Here is a 17,845-nt window from a genome sequence, read left to right on the forward strand (position 1 = left end):
AGCATCAAATCAGGAATCAGCGATATACAAATTGGCTTAGTTACTTATTTACAAGCTAACTAATCAATCGCAGAATTACATAAACACACAATAGGTCATACATTGGTTACTTTAGCCCAAACAACCTGGTTAAATAAAGGTGAAAAAAACAACAACAAAAAAACTAACATGACACATTCAAGTCCCTAGTGGACGAAACCAATATGACGGCTTGGTAGAAAAAGGAAAGGGGTGGGGACAGCTCAAGAGCGGGAAACTCAGTGGACCCACTGTAATACAGTTGATAGCTACACTCATGAAATGCTAATACTTTAAACATGAACAGCCGCTCATTCAAAAAGAAATTGCAATTTACATATTTACAAGTGTATGCCTTTGTTGTCCATCTCTGTGATCGCCAAGCTGTCTGCTGGATAGTCAGTCGACAGAAAACCTCTGGTTTGTCCACCAGAGATCAAAGTCTGTTGTAGGTTGTTATAATGGGTACTTCATAGTATCATTCGGAAATGTTCTTAGGACAGATGTGTTTACCAGAATAAGGTATTTTAACAGCTGAAGCCTGAATAATTGGTTTGTAGATTTCTTCGCCATTTCAGCGTGGGAATGATCTCCACCTTTTCTGGTCCTGTCCTTTGGTAGAGTTGCCAACCGTTTCAACATGTAGCGACAGTTTCCATGTTTTCTGGTCTCCAGAGTAGTTTGAACCACTTCACACACCAGCGTCACCCGGCACAGTAGTTAGAGCGTTGGGCCAGTAACCGAAACGTTGCTGGATCGAATCCCCGATCTGACAAGGTAAAAATCTGTCATTCTGCCCCTGAACAAGGCTGTTAACCCACTGTTCCCCAGTAGGCCGTCATTGAAAGTAAGAATTTGTTCTTAACTGACTTGCGTAGTTAAATAAAGGTAAAAAAATGTATGTATGTGTCTCCAGAGTAGAAGCCATTTCAACGTTATCTTGACTAAATGTACATTTTGTCTCACGTCCTTTTATTCTGGAGTAGTTCCATGACACCGATGTAAATGTCTGTGGTCACTGACTAGTTAAAACTTTTTATGAAAACCCATACTCTCATTTAGAAGGCTAACATCACATTTCATCTTTTCAAAAGTATTCCTATACTCAATCATTTATTTTATACAACATCCAGATGCAAACCCCATAATTGAGAAGTGTATACAAACAAAGTAACAGTAGTGTGTCTCCTGTCCTTCATGAGGTCACCAAATGAAACAAACTCGACATGACTGTTCCTTAAGTGTCCACGGACTGCTCCAACTGCTTGGAATACAGAAATACTGTTCAATTATTCAACCTTTTGATGTCCAAGTGTCTCTCTGTGTTCCACAGTTACATTCCAATCTTCAATACTACTGAGCCCAGAGGCAGTGTATTTTACGACCGCCATAAAGCGGGAGAGAGAGAGGGCACTGTAGAGCGGACCCACTGCAACCTGATCCTTCAGATCTTCACAGGAGAGTTATGACAGTGGTGAATGTCATTGACCATGAACCAGCAACCAATCAGAGTGATGGCTTGTCTACTATGGAGGAGGTAGAAGAGTATTTCCTTTGGGAACGGATGGTCTGCCATGCCACCAGGAAATTCCTCGCCTCCAGTAGCGATGTGTGGGTAAAATCTCTGGGGAAGCCAAGCCAGAAAAAAAGCCATATTACAACCTGTGTTGTGAAAATTGCGTTGTTTGCTTTGTAACCTGTTAGACCTATATCACGGTGGCAAGGCATATGAACTAAGGCCCAGACAATAATACGACGCAGTGGCAGAATAAATTCAACCACACCTTTTTTGTTTCATCACAAAACCAGAAGGCAACCTATGTTCGGTGAAGTACACAAAGCAATTAGCTTTTAACAAAGTTACTTGACCTTCTGCATGGTCAAGCAAGTTAATGTTACCCCCTAAAATACACCTTTTGATTTTGTTCATTTTAAGACCTATTGTTTGGAACAACAAGTACATTATATTTCCAGAATGGGCTCTGTGCTAATTCTGAAGTTATGAAACATTTTATTAGCACTACCAACACAGTGAATGGTAAATGTATTCAAAGGGAAGTCTCTCTGCTGGTGATTTGCTGACTGTGCAATCCTAAAGGAGGCTTGTGATTGGTTATTTCTATGTATAAAATGGGTTACATCAATAAATGTACCAGAGAGCTCTCCCAGGAAATGTTGTGTTTGAAGAGTATATTGTTCCAAATATAATTTCTTTAAGAAATATCAAAAAGGGTAATTTTATGATATTCATATTTTTTATTGAATAAATGAATGTGAACGTTTTTATTTCAGAATCTAGACATAATCCATATTTGAGAGAACAATATAAGGAGTATAATGACACCAAGATGTTGTTTGTATAATGTACGGTTCACAGATCATAGAGATCTTATAGGAGGCATGTATACAGGAGGGTAAAAAAAAAAAAAAAACTAAAATGGCCACTTAAAAAAAAATGTAATGTATGGTTTGTGATGCAAATGTAAAAAGCATGTCTAACATCCTTCCACCCAATTAAGTTTCTATGTGAGAATTGCTAAAACAACATTCTGAGATACCAAAAATATTTTTTTGCTCCGGCTGGCATGGAATCGCCCCATTAGAACTGGTGTTACCTAGGAGACCAGACCCTAGACTGTGTGGAGATATGGAGAAAATCCCAATTGGCACTGCACTGGGTGGGAGAAACCTTTTAGGGATCCATATTTCTTATCAAAGGATCTTATCAAAGAGCACTCTACAGATTACTGCAGAGTGAAGGGGACACCTAACTACAGAAAAAACACTGAAAGAAATGTGTAATTCTGTCTTGACTGGTTTGATCTATACTGTAGTACTACCAAAGGTGGTATCAAGGCACAAGGTGAGACCCAAATGCAGACACAGGAGGCAGATGGTTGGAGTCTTACGATGTTTATTAATCCAAAGGGGTGGTTGTTTTCAGTCGTCTGTTACACTTGTTGAAAGTTACTTTGGCATCTTTGCTAATTAACTTAAGATGCATTGATATGATATATCTGTGTGAAATTAGTTTCATAATGAAGGATTGAGAGTTGGCTCGGATAATTGACAGCACCATCTCTTCCTTGCCTAGCATATGAACAGAAAAGTGACTGTCAGGAGGAGAAAGATATATATATTTGCAATGAAGTCCTTGCTGAGTTAATTGAAGAGGGATTAGTACATGTTGGCTGTGTAATGTACAAATCCTGACAGTTACTGGAGTGCTACAAACACATGTTTTGTTCTTCTATCCTTCTAGGGACCTAAAATTGATTTCCATTCAAAATAATTTTTTCCTTTAGCTTAACCTGAACCATACTGTGGGGTTTTGGCAATTAGACCCTTTGATCTACTTTCCCAGAGTCAGATAAACTTGTGGATACAATTTTTATGTCTCTGTGTCCAGTAAGAAGGAAGTTAAAGATCGTACTGGCTGGCAAAACTAACTAGCGTTAGCATAATGACTTCCAGTAATTGCGCTTACACTAGTTAGCAATTGCGCTAGCAACTTCCTTCAAACTGCACGCAGAGACATAAAAATGTTATCCACGAGTTCATCTGACTCTGAGGAAGTAGATTTCCAAAATCCCTTTAACCCAAACCCTAAACCTAACCATAAACCTAACCCCTAAGTTTAAAATAGCCTTTGTCCTTATTGGGATGTGGGAAATGTCCCCATGAGGGAGAATTTGACTTGTTTTACTACCCGTTTGGGGGATTTTCGGTCCCCACAAGGATAAAAGAACCGACACACACAATTCTTGACATTTAACCTAATGAAGCATCATATGTACAGTAGCTCAGTAATAGAAAGAAGGTGCTCCTGTGCCATCAACTTCATCCTGCTGAAAAACAAAGAGGAACATTAATAAAAAGCTCTCTGCTAACACAAGGGCCTTTTGTTCTAGCCCATCGCTCTGAATTACTTTCCGTCTGTCTGTTATTTCAGAATTGTTACATTTAACAGAAACGTTCCATCGGGATTGAGGCTCTTCTCGCAATGAATATGCAATGAGATTTTTATATGTAAGGGATTGACACGCTCCCTTTCTATTCTTCGTACAGAGGCCTTAGTTCCACACAGCTCAGTATAAAAAATTTTTGAAGTTATTTTCAATGAATCTTAGAGACTGAAATGCTGTGGTATCGGTAACAATATGAGTGTAGGCCAGAATAAGTGTATTGAAATCTTAAAGATAATGGATATCATATATGCTTATGTAATAGTGTCGTCTCCGCAATAGTGTGCAGTGCATTCGGAAAATATATTCAGAGCCCTTCACTTTTTCCAAAAATGTTTACGTTACAGCCTTATTATAAAATGGATTATATTTTTTTTAAATCCTCATCAATCTACACACAATAGCCCATCATGACAAAGTGAAAAGGGAGAAAAAAAATCTCTTATTTGGACTCATCACACCAAAGGACATATTTCCACCGGTCTAATGTCCATTGCTCGTGTTTCTTGGCACAAGCAAGTCTCTTCTTATTGGTGTCCTTTAGTAGTGGTTTCTTTGCAGCAATTCGACCATGAAGGCTTGATTCACACAGCCTCTGAACAGTTGATGTTGATATTTGTCTGTTACCTTCTCTGAGATATGTGGGACGGTAGCGTCCCACTTGGCCAAAAGCCAGAAAAAATGTAGCGCGCCAAATTCAAATATATTACTATAAAAATCCATCTTTCATGAAATCACACATGAAAGACACCAAATTAAAGCTAAACATGTTGTGAATCCAGCCAACATGTCTGATTTAAAAAAGGATTTACAGCGAAAGCACACCAAACGATTGTTAGCTCAGTACATAGCCACAGAAAAACACAGCCATTTTCCCAACAAAAGATAGTAGTCACAAAAAGCAGAAATAGAGAGAAAATTAATCACTAACCTTTGATCTTCATCAGATGACACTCATAGGACATCATGTTACACAATACATTTATGTTTTGTTTTCAATAATGTGCATATTTATATCCACAAATCTCGGTTTACATTGACGCCATGTTCAGAAATGCCTCCAAAATGTCCGGAGAAATTGCAGAGAGCCACGTCAAATAACAGAAATACTCATCATAAACTTTGATGAAAGATACCTGTTTTACATATAGTTAAAGATACACTTGTTCTTAATGCAACCGCTGTGTCAGATTTCCAAAAAACTTTACGTAAAAAGCACACCATGCAATAATCTGAGACGGGGCTCAAACATAAAATTTCTCCGCCATGTTGGAGTAAACAGAAATACGAAATTACATCATAAATATTCTCTTACCTTTGATCATCTTCATCAGAATGCACTCCCAGGAATCCTAGTTCCACAATAAATTGTTGTTTTGTTCGATAATGTCCATTACCTATGTCGAAGTAGCTACTTTTGCTAGCATGTTTAGTGCACATGTCCAAACGCTCGCGCAGATGCAGGCGAACTCCGACGAAAACTTCAAAAAGTTATATAACAGGTCGAATAAACTGGTCAAACCAAGTAGAGAATCAATCTTCAGGATGTTGTTATCATATATATCCAATAACGTTCCAACCGGAGCATTCCTTCATATCTGTAGAAGTTATGGAACGCAAGGCGATATCATGAGGAAAGCGCGTGACCAGGAACTGGCAATCTGCCAGACCACTGACTCATTCCCCTCCCATCCGGCCCCACAACACAGCATAAGCTTCATTCCACTTTCTACAGACTGTTGACATCTAGTGGAAGGCGTAGGAAGTGCAAACAGATCCATATCTTACAGGGAATTGAATCGGCGATGGTCAATGTTCAACTCAGTCTCAGAATTCTCACTTCCTGTTTGGATTTTTTCTCAGGTTTTTCCCTGCTATATGAGTTCTGTTATACTCACAGACATCATTCAAACAGTTTTAGAAACTTCAGAGTGTGTTATATCCAATAGTAATAATAATATGCATATATTAGCATCTGGGACAGAGTAGGAGGCAGTTCACTATGGGCACGCAATTCATCCAAAAGTGAAAATGCTGCCCCCTATCATAAAGAAGTTAATTGAACTCTCTGAAGCATTTATTTGGGCTGCAATTTCTGAGGCTGGTAACTCTAATGAACTTATCCTCTGCAGCAGAGGTAACTCAGTCTTCCTTTCCTGTGGCGGTCCTCATGAGAGCCAGTTATATCATAGAGCTTGATGGTTTTTGCGACTGCACTTGAAGAAACTTTCAAAGTTCTTGAAATGTTCTCTATTGACTGACATTCATGTCTTAATGGAATGATGGACTGTCGTTTCTCTTTGCTTATTTGAGCTGTTCTTGCCATAATATGGACTTGGTCTTTTACCAAATAGCCCTATCTTCTGTATACCACTCCTACCTTGTCACAACACAACTGATTTGGCTCAAGTGCATTAAGAAGGAAAGAAATTCCACAAATTACCTTTTAACAAGGCACACCTGCTAATTGAAATGTATTCCAGGTGACTACCTCATGAAGCTGGTTGAGAGAATGCCAAGAGTTGGCAAAGCTGTCATCAAGGCAAAGGATGGCTACTTTGAAGAATCTCAAATAAATATATTTAAAACATAACTTTTTGGTTACTACATGATTCCATATGTGTCATTTCATAGTTTTGATGTCTTCACCAAAATTATACAATGTAGAAAATAGTAAAAAATAAAGAAAAACCCTGGAATGAGTAGGTGTGACCAAACTTTTGACTTGTACAGTATGTCAACCATCTGATTGAAAAACAGTCCGTCTTTGGAGACAGAGAAAATATTTATTTAAGCAGCCCTTATACTTTAGAAAAACCTCGCTTTAAAGCACTGAAGACAATGATTTATGTTTTCGTATGACTTTGGAATATAAATTATTAAAACAAAAATCGGAATTATTTTGCATATTAAAAAAATCGTTATTCTTCCAGAACGACTTCACACGTATTCGAAAAGCAAATAATTTATCACAACTGGGATCAAAATATGAACTTTCTTATTGAAAAATGTCACATTAATCCTAGCGCTCTTTTTTTCCCAGAGCCAATAAATTGTATCCCCAAGCAATTTTCATTTAACTTGTTTTCTGCTCAGAAGGAGATGGTGCATCATATCAGAATGTGTGAAAATAACTCCCTGTGTGTGAAATTAAGACATAAATGGTTGTCATTTCATTAAGTCAAGCTCATTTCAAAGACGACTCCATTGAGGCCCATTAAGACAGGGTGTAATCTTATCAACAACAAATTAACATAATCACATGGTCCCCTGAAGCTTGCATTGAGGTATGGAGTTACTGTATTTCTCCCTAGAATAATCCATTGAAACTCGTGAATGTTTACAGCAAAAATATCTTACAATCATGGGATGCAGCTGTACATAATATTCACATTATTGTGAAAAACGAGATACAGAGCTTGATCCCATTTATGCCGCACAGTTTAGTTGAAAAGAGAGAAAAATATGCGCATCCAACTAAATGCACAGCAAGAGAACTTTTGATATCATTATAATGATCAAATAGATGCATTTTTTTTTATCACCCAGAGACTGACAAAGAGATATAAAAATCAAAGGCAAAATATCCTGCAACACCACAAATGTCATTTATTTGATCAAGTGTCCATGCAGATTGTCGTATGTGGGAAAGACGCGTAGAGCGCTTAAAACAATAATCACGGAACACAGGAGTTGCATTAGACATAATGATATCAAAAGTCCTCTTGGTCTGCATTTTTCCCAGGCAAAGCACAACTTGTCCTTTCTCCCCTATCTGGGCATTGAACATGTGAAAATGCCATGTGGGGGGGTATTGACAATTTCCTCCTTAGACAAGAGTCCTTTTGGATACATTTCCTCAACACTGTCTCCAAGAGGTCTAAATGAGGAACTAGACATTAAAAAAAATCTATAAAATGTGTTCTGCTCATAGGGAGTGCTGTTTTCCCATTTTCTGTATATTGTATACAAAATGATTAACACATTTCTCTTTTACCTATCTATATTAGCCTACTTGACATGGATAAAAAAAGTACATGTAATTGTTTTTCCATAATGTCTGTGTAATATTTATTGTGAGGTTAATGTATTATATGTATTCAAGTGACTGGATGTTCATGCATCTAGAGGTTATTTAGGTAGGTGTGTTTCACAGTGGTGTATGACCTGACGAAGATCCAACTCGGATCGAAAGGTTGTCTTTATTGTGCATCTGATTAAATCACCATGGGAGCATACCAGAGTTGCAGACACAGAGTTTAGTTACCATGATGACTTTCCATTCTTTCTCATCACCTGTATGGTTAGTGCTATCTGGAATCCTTGATGTCCCTACCCTAACCTTAACCCCTACCCTAACCTTATCCCCTACCCTTACCTTAATCCTTATCTAACCATAACTCCCTTAACCGTTTGAAATTTCAACTTCAATGGGGTGATGTCAGAGTTGGAACGCCCCAAGGAATCCATTTAGACGTCCTCTCCTGTATGACTTCTGTATGAGTGTTGGGGGTCGATGTGTGTGTGTGTGTGTGTGCCACAAACATATAAACGCAACATGTAAACACTTACTGAAAAAACAGGCTTCTGACAAACAGCTGTGGCAAACCTTTAGCCAATTTGCCTCAAATTTGCGACAAGCTCATAGTTTCACATGCAAATTAGTTTTGTGGCAAACTGTTGCTGTAAATTTGCGGCAACTTGTGAACTTCTGGGAAACTTGTGGCGAACATTCTGTTTGTTGTAAACTCAGTATGAATATGCAAATTAGATCACATTTTTGGTTACTGTGTGTTAAACAACATTGGAATGTATCTACAGTGCATTCAGAAAGTATTCAGACCACGTTACTTTTTCCCAATTTTTTACGTTACAGCCTTATTCTAAAATAGATTTTAAAAATCTACACACAATACCCCATAAAGTAAACGCAAAGACTGATTTTTTTGAAATTCTTTAAAATGGATAAAAAATGCTAAACTTAAACCATATTTACAGAAGTTGTCAGACCCTTTACTCAGTAATTTGTTGAAGCATCTTTGGCGGAAACTTCAGCCTCAAGTCTCCTTGGGTATTATGATGCTACAAGCTTGGCACACCTGTATTTGGGGAGTTTCTCCCATTCTTCTCTGCAGCACCTCTCAAGCTCTGTCAGGTTGGATGGGGAGTGTCGCTGCACAGCTATTTTCAGGTCTCTCCAGAGATGTTCGATCTGGTTCAAGTCCGGGCTCTGGCTGGGCCACTCATGGACATTCAGAGACTTGTCCCAAAGCCACTTCTGCGTTGTCTTGGCTGTGTGCTTAGGGTAATTGTCCTGTTGGAAGGTGAACCTTCATTCCAGTCTGAGGTCCTGAGGGCTCTGGAGCAGGTTTTCATCAAGGATCTCTCTGTACTTTACTCTGTTAATTTTTCCCTCGATCCTGACTAGTCTAAACATCTCCACAGTATAATGCTGCCACCACCATGCTTCACCATAGGGATGGTGCTAAGTTTCCTCCAGATGTGATGCTTGGAATTCAGGCCAGAGAGTTCAATCTTGGTGTCATCAGACCAGAGAATCATGTTTCTCATGGTCTGAGAGTCTTTAGGTGCCTTTTGGCAAACTCCAAGCGGGCTGTCATGTGCCTTTTACTGAGGAGTGGCTTCTGTCTAGCCACTCTACCATAAAGGCCTGATTATTGGAGTGCTGCAGAGATGGTTGTCCTTCTGGAAGGTCCTCCCATCTCCACAGAGGAACTCTGGAGCTCTGTCAGAGTGAACATCAGGTTCTTGGTCACCTCCCTGACCAAGGCCGTTCTCCCCCTATTGCTCAGTTTGGCAGGGCGGCCAGCTCCAGGAAGAGTGTTGGTGGTTCCAAACTTCTTCTATTTAATTATGATGGAGTCCACTGTGTTCTTGGATCTTCAATGCTGCAGAATCTTTTTGGTACCCTTCCCCAGATTTGTATCTCGACACAGTCCTATCTCAGAGCTTTACGGACATTTCCTTCAACCTCATGGTTTTTGCTCTGACATGCACTGTCAACTGTGGGACTTTATATAGACAGGTGTGTGCCTTTCCAAATCATGTCCAATCAATTGAATTTACCACAAGTGGACTCCAATCAAGTTGTAGAAACAGCTCAAGGATGATCAATGGAAACAGGATACACCTGAGCTCAACTTCGAGTCTTATAGGAAAGGGTCTGAATACTTCTGTAAGTAAGGTATGTCTTTTTTTTTTTTTTTTGTAAAGATTTATAAAAAACTGTTTGCTTTGTCATTCTGGGATATTGTGTGTAGATTGAGGGGAAAATGTATTTAATCAATTTTAGAATAAGGCTGTAACGTAACAAAATGTGGAAAAAGTAAAGAGGTCTGAATACTTTCTGAATGCACTGTACATAAACCAAATAATTACTTTATATGAACTTACTTCACAGAGAAAAAAAACAAGCATACATGTATTCAATGTCTCAAATAAATCCAATACAACTTGAAATCATCAGCATGGTAATGAAGAAAATAGCAAAGACTGAATATTTTTTTTACTTGGGAGAAATGTGAACAATATGGGGATGTTGACCTTAATCTGTTTTAAAGGGACAACTACATAACTATTTACATGAGCCAGGTGATAACTGAGCAATGGAAGTTTAAAAGATAATTAACAACATTTGAATAATTAAAACAACAACTAAATCAAACCCAGTTCAGAACTATTGCCTTTTGTGTGAACTCTGGAGATGGCTGCCCTATGGAAGTCCTTCGTCCAACGCTTGTTGAATGCATGCACTGAAACTATCAGAAAACAAAATTAGGATACTGAAAACCATTTCTATTTTGGCATCTTAAAAGGTAGAAATTCAGTTATGCCTAATATGGCAATTCATATTTGACAACCCAGTGCTGGGTCAATATTGGGCTAACACAGCATTGGGTTAATTCAACGCAGCGGGTTTGGGTAGTGCTTCTAACCCAGTCCCTTGGGTTAAGCGCTCAACCCAACCTTTGGGTAAATTAGTCTATATTGCTGGGTTGTGACAAACCCAGCACATTGGGTTGGGGGATTGACCCAGCAGCTGGGTAATTTATGTAATCCTAATTTCAATTTTGCTTGAATATTTTTGCCTACACTACCATCCCACCCCCTCACAATCAATATACAATGTTGAATTTCAAATAATGAATTTCTATTTCCTGCATTTCAGAACATGCATTGAAACAAAGCCCTATTGTCTATTTATTACACTGAACAAAAATATAAACGCAACATGCAACAATTTCAAAGATTTTACTGAATTACAGTTCATATAAGGAAAACAGTGAATTGAAAAATTAATTAGGACTTAATCGATGGATTTTGCATGACTGGGAATACAGACATGCATCTGTTGGTCACAGATACCTTTTTTAAAAAGGTAGGGGCGTGGATCGGAAAACCAGTCAGTATCTGGTGTGACCACCTCAGGATCTCATCACAGTACTGTATCTCTGTGCATTCAAATTGCCATTGATAAAATGCAATTGTGTTCATTGTCCGTAGCTTATGCCTGCCCATATCATAACCTCACCGCCACCATGGGACACTTTTCACAACATTGACATCAGCAAACCGCTCGTCCACACCACACCATATACGCTGTCTGCCATTTGCCGGTACAGTTGAAACCGGAATTAATCTGTGAATAGCACACTTCTCCAGCATGCCAGTGGCCATTGAAGGTCAGCATTTGCCCACTGAAGTCAGTTACGACACCGAACTGCATTCAGGCCAAGACCCTGGTGAGGACGACGAGCACGCAGATGAGCTTCCCTGAGACGGTTTCTGACAGTTTGTGCAGAAATTATTTGGTTGTGCAAACCCACAGTTTCATCAGCTGTCCGGGTGGCTGTTCTCAGACCATCCCGCAGTTGAAGAAGCCTGATGTGGAGGTCCTGGGCTGGCGCGGTTACATGTGTTCTGCGGTTGGGAAGCCAGTTGGACATACTGCCAAATTTTCTAAAATGAAGATTGGAGGTGACTTATGGTAGAGAAATTGATATTCAATTCTCTGACAACAGCTCTGATGGAAATTCCTCCAGTCAGCATACCAATTGCACGTTCCCTCATCTTGAGATATCTGTGGCATTGTGTTATGGGACACAACTACACATTTTAGAGTAGCCTTTTATTGTCACCAGCACAAGGTGCACCTGTGTAATGATCATGCTGTTTAATTAGATTCTTAATATGCCACACCTGTCAGGTGGAAGGATTATTTTGGCAAAGGAGAAATGCTTACTAACAGGGATGTGAACAAATTTGTTCACAAAATTTTAGACAAATAAGCTTTTTGTGCAAATGGAACATTTCTGGGATCTTGTATTTCAACTCATGAAACATGGGACCAATACTTTACATGTTGCGTTTCATATTTATGTTCAGTATATTTCACAAGATAATATTTCATAAGCTAGGAATGCTTATTAGAATTGATTCATATTCTTTAATGTCCAAACATCAGACTAACGCCTCAGTTGAACTTGGTGTGCACACTCCGATTGCAATCGGAGAAAAACAAAGCATGCGTGTGTGTGACATTGTCTGTCTTAAATGGTATTAACACAGATCTGTCTATCAGACAGTGCCAGAGCTAATCAATAGATAATCACATTCATTGGCACATCTTAGGTGACACACACCATGCTGTTTTGCCATACAATAATGGTCTACATTGGGATAGAGTTAAAACATTGTTACACAGAACAAGTGTAAAATATTACAATTTGAATGTCACTCTACCAAGGACATGGACTAATGACTCATTACTTACTAAGTGTATTTCATTCATAAAGCACTTTTCACATTCTCCATGATGTACCATTTGTATTAAAAGTAAATTAGTGTGAAAGAATGAAAGCATACCAGAATGCGCTTCAGTAATTGAACTGAAGGAAAACGAGCCACATACCATACTATAGGCAAAAAGCAGGAACAAAGCCATAAAAAAGCGAACTATAAATCAAACACATAATAGGACACACCCAGTGCCCCAAGCAGTGTAACCTGCTCCAATGCCAGTCCACTAATGACTGTAAACACCTGTGAGCAGTTCCCAAGAGCCAACACAAATGGGTAGGGTCTGGTCACCTCCACCTTAGTGAAATTATGTGATTTTAGAATATTAGGACTTGTGCAAACCATGGAGGCACACTGACAATGCCATCACACAAAATTCATTTTGTATATTTTATAGCCGTTTACATCAACACCCAATCCCTGTTTGATGCCTACATCTTTCATTCATTTGAGGTTGAGGCTCAAAGGTTAATTTACACAACACTAACCACGTTTCCAGTCAACCATTTCATGCAGATGAATTCTGACGCATGAAAAAAGTCACGACCGGGCTGATGGAAACATGAAATCCGGGTACAATTCTATAAATGGCTAAAGACAATTATTTTATTTTTTTGACATGGTGGGACATTTTTGTGTAATTTTAAATGAATTGTGCGAGAAATGGCGGTGGAAACTCACGCAATGAAATGTTGTGTGGTCCTCCCACTACGACTCGGGAAGCATGCAGTTTATTAGGCTACAGATTAAATAAAAAGTAACGATCGCGGTCTTCAAGGTCAAAAAACATTGCTTTGCCAGCCCAGGCTAGTTAATCCTAGAAAACAGAATCAAATTAAAGTCTGTTTTTGTAAAAAATGACCCACCGTGCCTGGAGTATCCAGCAGACGTGGATACTCTCTGACTGTCTTGGCCCCATTCTGTCTGGTCCACTGAGCCCTCTGGATCACGGCCGGGTTTGCTGGCCAGATGTTCAGCCACTTGGTCATCTGGGCTACCCTCTCACATTTGACTCTGTTGTGAGCACAAAGTATTCAATGAATTATACATTACTTTTAACAATCAGTTTTCAAAATACATAAATCTTTCAACATGTACCTGGCAAGACCCAGCTACTGCTCAAGCTTGGTGTGTCCACAGTCCTAAGTATTCATGTCTGTGTCTCGAGGACTTCCCCTCGTGTATAAAAAAAAAAGGTGTCATTTACAGAATACTCACTGCATGTAAGGTTTTTATGTTCCTCTTTAACTTCAAGCTATAGTCGAGTCGTCCAAAAGCAAGAGCGTTTCCTGGTCCATCTCTTCCGTTCCAAATGAGAGGGTAAAAGGGAAAGAGGGTACTTAATCAGTTGCACAACTGAATGTAGTAAACCGAAATGTGCATTTAACCCAACCCCTCTAAATCAGAGGTGGGGGGGGGGGGGGGCTCCCTTAATTGACAGCCACGTCTTTGGCACTCGGGCAGCAGTTGTTATTGTTGGGGTTTAACTGCCTTGCTCAAGGGCAGAATGGCAGATTTGTCCACCTTGCTAGCTCAAGAATTCAAACCAGCGACCTATCCGTTACTGGCCCAACACGCTTAACCGCTAGGCTTAACTGCTAGGGGGGGAGATTTTAAGGGAACGTTTCACCCACATTTCTAAATTAAATACTTTGAGGGAAGGGTTGATAAGCCAGATCAAATAGTTGGGAGTGAGAAAAGCGTAAAATTAATAGAGGCGTTAGTAGTTTCGAGGTTAGAAAGGCAGGCCGATATTCGAAACCCCAAGCTGCCTGCAGGGAAATTGGCAGGGAGTCATCCGTCAGCCAAAGGTTTACCAGCTACAATATCTCTGGATACTAACTACTGCCGTTGTGCCTTTAAGCAAGGCTCTTTGTCCCTAAGTGCCCATGAGCTGCTCCCAGCCTGTGATATGTGTGTGTTGTGTGTCAGGTTGGTCACTGTGACAGAATATCTGTGAAATGACCAATAAAGCAAGTATGGTGAAATGAATGCCAGACAATCTATGGTAGCTGTGCATGTACTGTAACTAGTCCCAAAGTGGCTGCATGGTTGTAAGAGGCTCTGGTGAAGTTTACTATTTCATGTTTTCATTAAGGTTGTACTATTGGTTATCAATGACAATGTGGAAGATGTAGATGCTGTTTTTCCACAGGGTCAATGAAAATCAGTGTTTCATTTCTCAAAAAGAAATGTCTCACTTTTACTTACTTTGGAATCAAAGAGGCCAGGTTCCACTCATTCAGCGTATTTTTACATTGTTGTCCATTCATTGGCCTTGACCTCTGCATTTAAGTACAGAAATATTAGAAACATAGCTAGCTAGCTAAACTAAAATTTAAGGTAAACTCTAACGTTAGCTAGCTAATAGAATATGCATCCATCTTCCTCAACTTCACAAGTTCGACTAATACTCCCACTGTCAGAAACCATTGAAAACCAGTACAGTAACACTAACGTAAACTCACTTAAACTCGTACATCGCCTTGGTCCATACAATTGCCCTTATTTTAGCGCCCCAAAAACGTAATACTTCCAGATCAACTAATGTCAATACCATTGTAAAGCACAATTTCTCCCCTTTCCAACAGAATCAATTACATGACCTAAACACTGCCCATTTCTGCATAATTCAAGCAGGCAATGAGCCCCGTCGGATCTTTCTAAAAATGGCGGGTGGGGAAGTGAAACTAATGCGTGAGAAGGAGAGATGTTGTGTGGGAAAATTGCTTTTTTTTCCACTCGATCTGTCCAACTTATCGCCTCTAAAATGTAAATAAAACACTATAAAGAGTTTATATAATGTGTCATTACATACCTATTTGAAGGTTTGTGTCGAATTTGAATCTGATTTTTAGGGCGGTGCTAAAGTGATCTTAGAAGTAAACAACGGCTTTGAGAATGATGATCGCATGCAATGATGACGCAAAAAATGACTAGGTATTCCCCCTTACCCCCGTCACTGTCCGTTTCTTGTTTTTAAACGTTGAAAGAAGTGCTACACCTGGTGGAGAGAGATTGTAAGACAGAAATAGTTGCTTTATGCGTTCTGTACGTTGCGACATGATACGTCACGATGTAATGGAGGGTCCGTTTTTTCAACTTTTCTACAATACTATAGAGCCATTACCATGTCGATCAACGCTTGAATAGAAACCTAGTTCACACCCCTGATTTTTGAAGTCGCTACAGTCCCATTAGTTTTCTTTGTAGCCTCGTTTGAATGTTGCGGTTGCGCACATTTGTACGGATTGGGGTGAGTTTACGTTAGCTAACTCAATCGATCACCATGCAAGCATGAGACAAGCCAGCATATAGCTTGGTTAAATTAACCCAGATGGAGAACAAGTTAAATCTAACCATGTTAACTTAGCTAGCTAGCCAGCTAACGTTAGCTAACATGTGAAACAATGTCCGAGGCAGTCCAGAAGAAGTGTCAGCTATTAGCACAGAAAATGGCTAGCTAGGTAACGCTACCTACCTGATTTAATGATAGGACAACCTATAACCTGAATTACCATCAAATGTATAATTCGTAACATTTTGTTGCATACCGTTTTCATGGATTTCATTCAGCCAAAACACCCTTAGTCTGTCGAAATAACAATTGCCGGTTTCCACTCGTCAGTCACTGAATCGCATTAGAACTAGAATAGTTGCAAGTCCTCTGGTGGACTTCACGCGCTTGTGGCAGGAGAATTAACCCACTGGCTGGGTCAAATATCCATAGCCCAACCTTAATAACCCAGCACCAACAACCCAAACTTGATGTATTTACAGAAAACAACACAACTATTGACCCAATGCCTGCAACCCAGCAATTGGGTCATCCAAACAACCCAACTTACATCTCAAAGCCATGCATGCAAGAAGCCTTGACCTGTCTGGTGCACATATATTTCTCAGTCCTCAGTTTGATTGAAGGCCTCAATCTGTATTTTTGCCTTGTAACTGATTGCTTCTAGAAAGAGAGAAGGAACAACACACGATGAAGATAAGCTGGCTACTAGTTTTAAAGGTCTCTGTGACCAACAGATGCATATCTGTATTTCTGAGCCATGTTGATAACTATAGTGATGTCCCCTCTCTCTTCACTCCCCATCCCAGCTGCTAGAGTTAACCTCATTGCTCAGCCCACACTGAGAAACCTCTTCATCACATATGCAGGCAACATGGCTATTTTATTCAGCACAGCTGTTGTCTCTGTCCTGCCACCACCTCTTCACTGTTAGGACAGGTGGGGCTGCCAAACACCAGCAATTAGGATGTCCCACTACAATTAAGCCTCTGTAAATAATCACTCCACTAGATTCCTCTTTCTTATCGGAAAGCGTTTTAATGTGGCTGGCTGTGTGAAAGAGATAGCTACTGTCATGGTCAGCGACGATTTTGAATGATTTTTGTGCATTAGATTGCACAGCAAACTATATTTAATTGTGGCTAAACCTCCTCTCACACAGTATATCATAATTATGAATGTATTTGTCAATCCTTGAATGAGTGCATGCCACAAACTGTTGTACTGGAATAACAGGTTTGCTATGCACCAACATGTACAGTACCTACATTGTAATTTCACTGTACCGATGTAACTACCATGTAATTGGATGATATTAGGGACACTTATTGTAAAGTGAAACCACTATTTGTATAGGAAAAAGGTCCATCAATGTATGCATTTTTATGAATTCATTTCTACTACTTGCTGTTTTGAATTACAATGTTTTTTGTAAAGTGTGTTATCACTTCAAGCTGTGGCTTTATTACAATAGACACCATTAGGACCTATCAAAGGACCTGGCAGGTAACGCAGGACAGAGTCCTCTCTTCACAGGGATTCAGACTAATGAGATTCTGTCACCAGCTCTGAATGGTGAGGAAACACCATTAAGCCTTCTGTTGGAATGGAATGTCAATCTATAGACCGACTCCTGTTTAATAACCACTTATCACCGTATCCCACGTCAGCTATACGCTTCCAGGATACGAGATCACAGATTAAAGGCTCAAACGTTGCTTTACATTTGGATAATTGCTTCTCT

General features: G+C 39.5%; 1 protein-coding gene across 2 annotated transcripts in view; it reads left to right on the top strand.

Annotated features, from left to right (window-relative positions):
• The window catches only part of LOC139540283 (polypeptide N-acetylgalactosaminyltransferase 18-like), a 90,833-nt gene that overhangs the window by 42,935 nt on the left and 30,053 nt on the right, over positions 1 to 17,845 (top strand). The gene's annotated exons all lie outside the window — the stretch shown is intronic.

This window comes from Salvelinus alpinus, chromosome 15, assembly GCF_045679555.1.
Source record: "Salvelinus alpinus chromosome 15, SLU_Salpinus.1, whole genome shotgun sequence".
Lineage (NCBI taxonomy): Eukaryota > Metazoa > Chordata > Actinopteri > Salmoniformes > Salmonidae > Salvelinus > Salvelinus alpinus.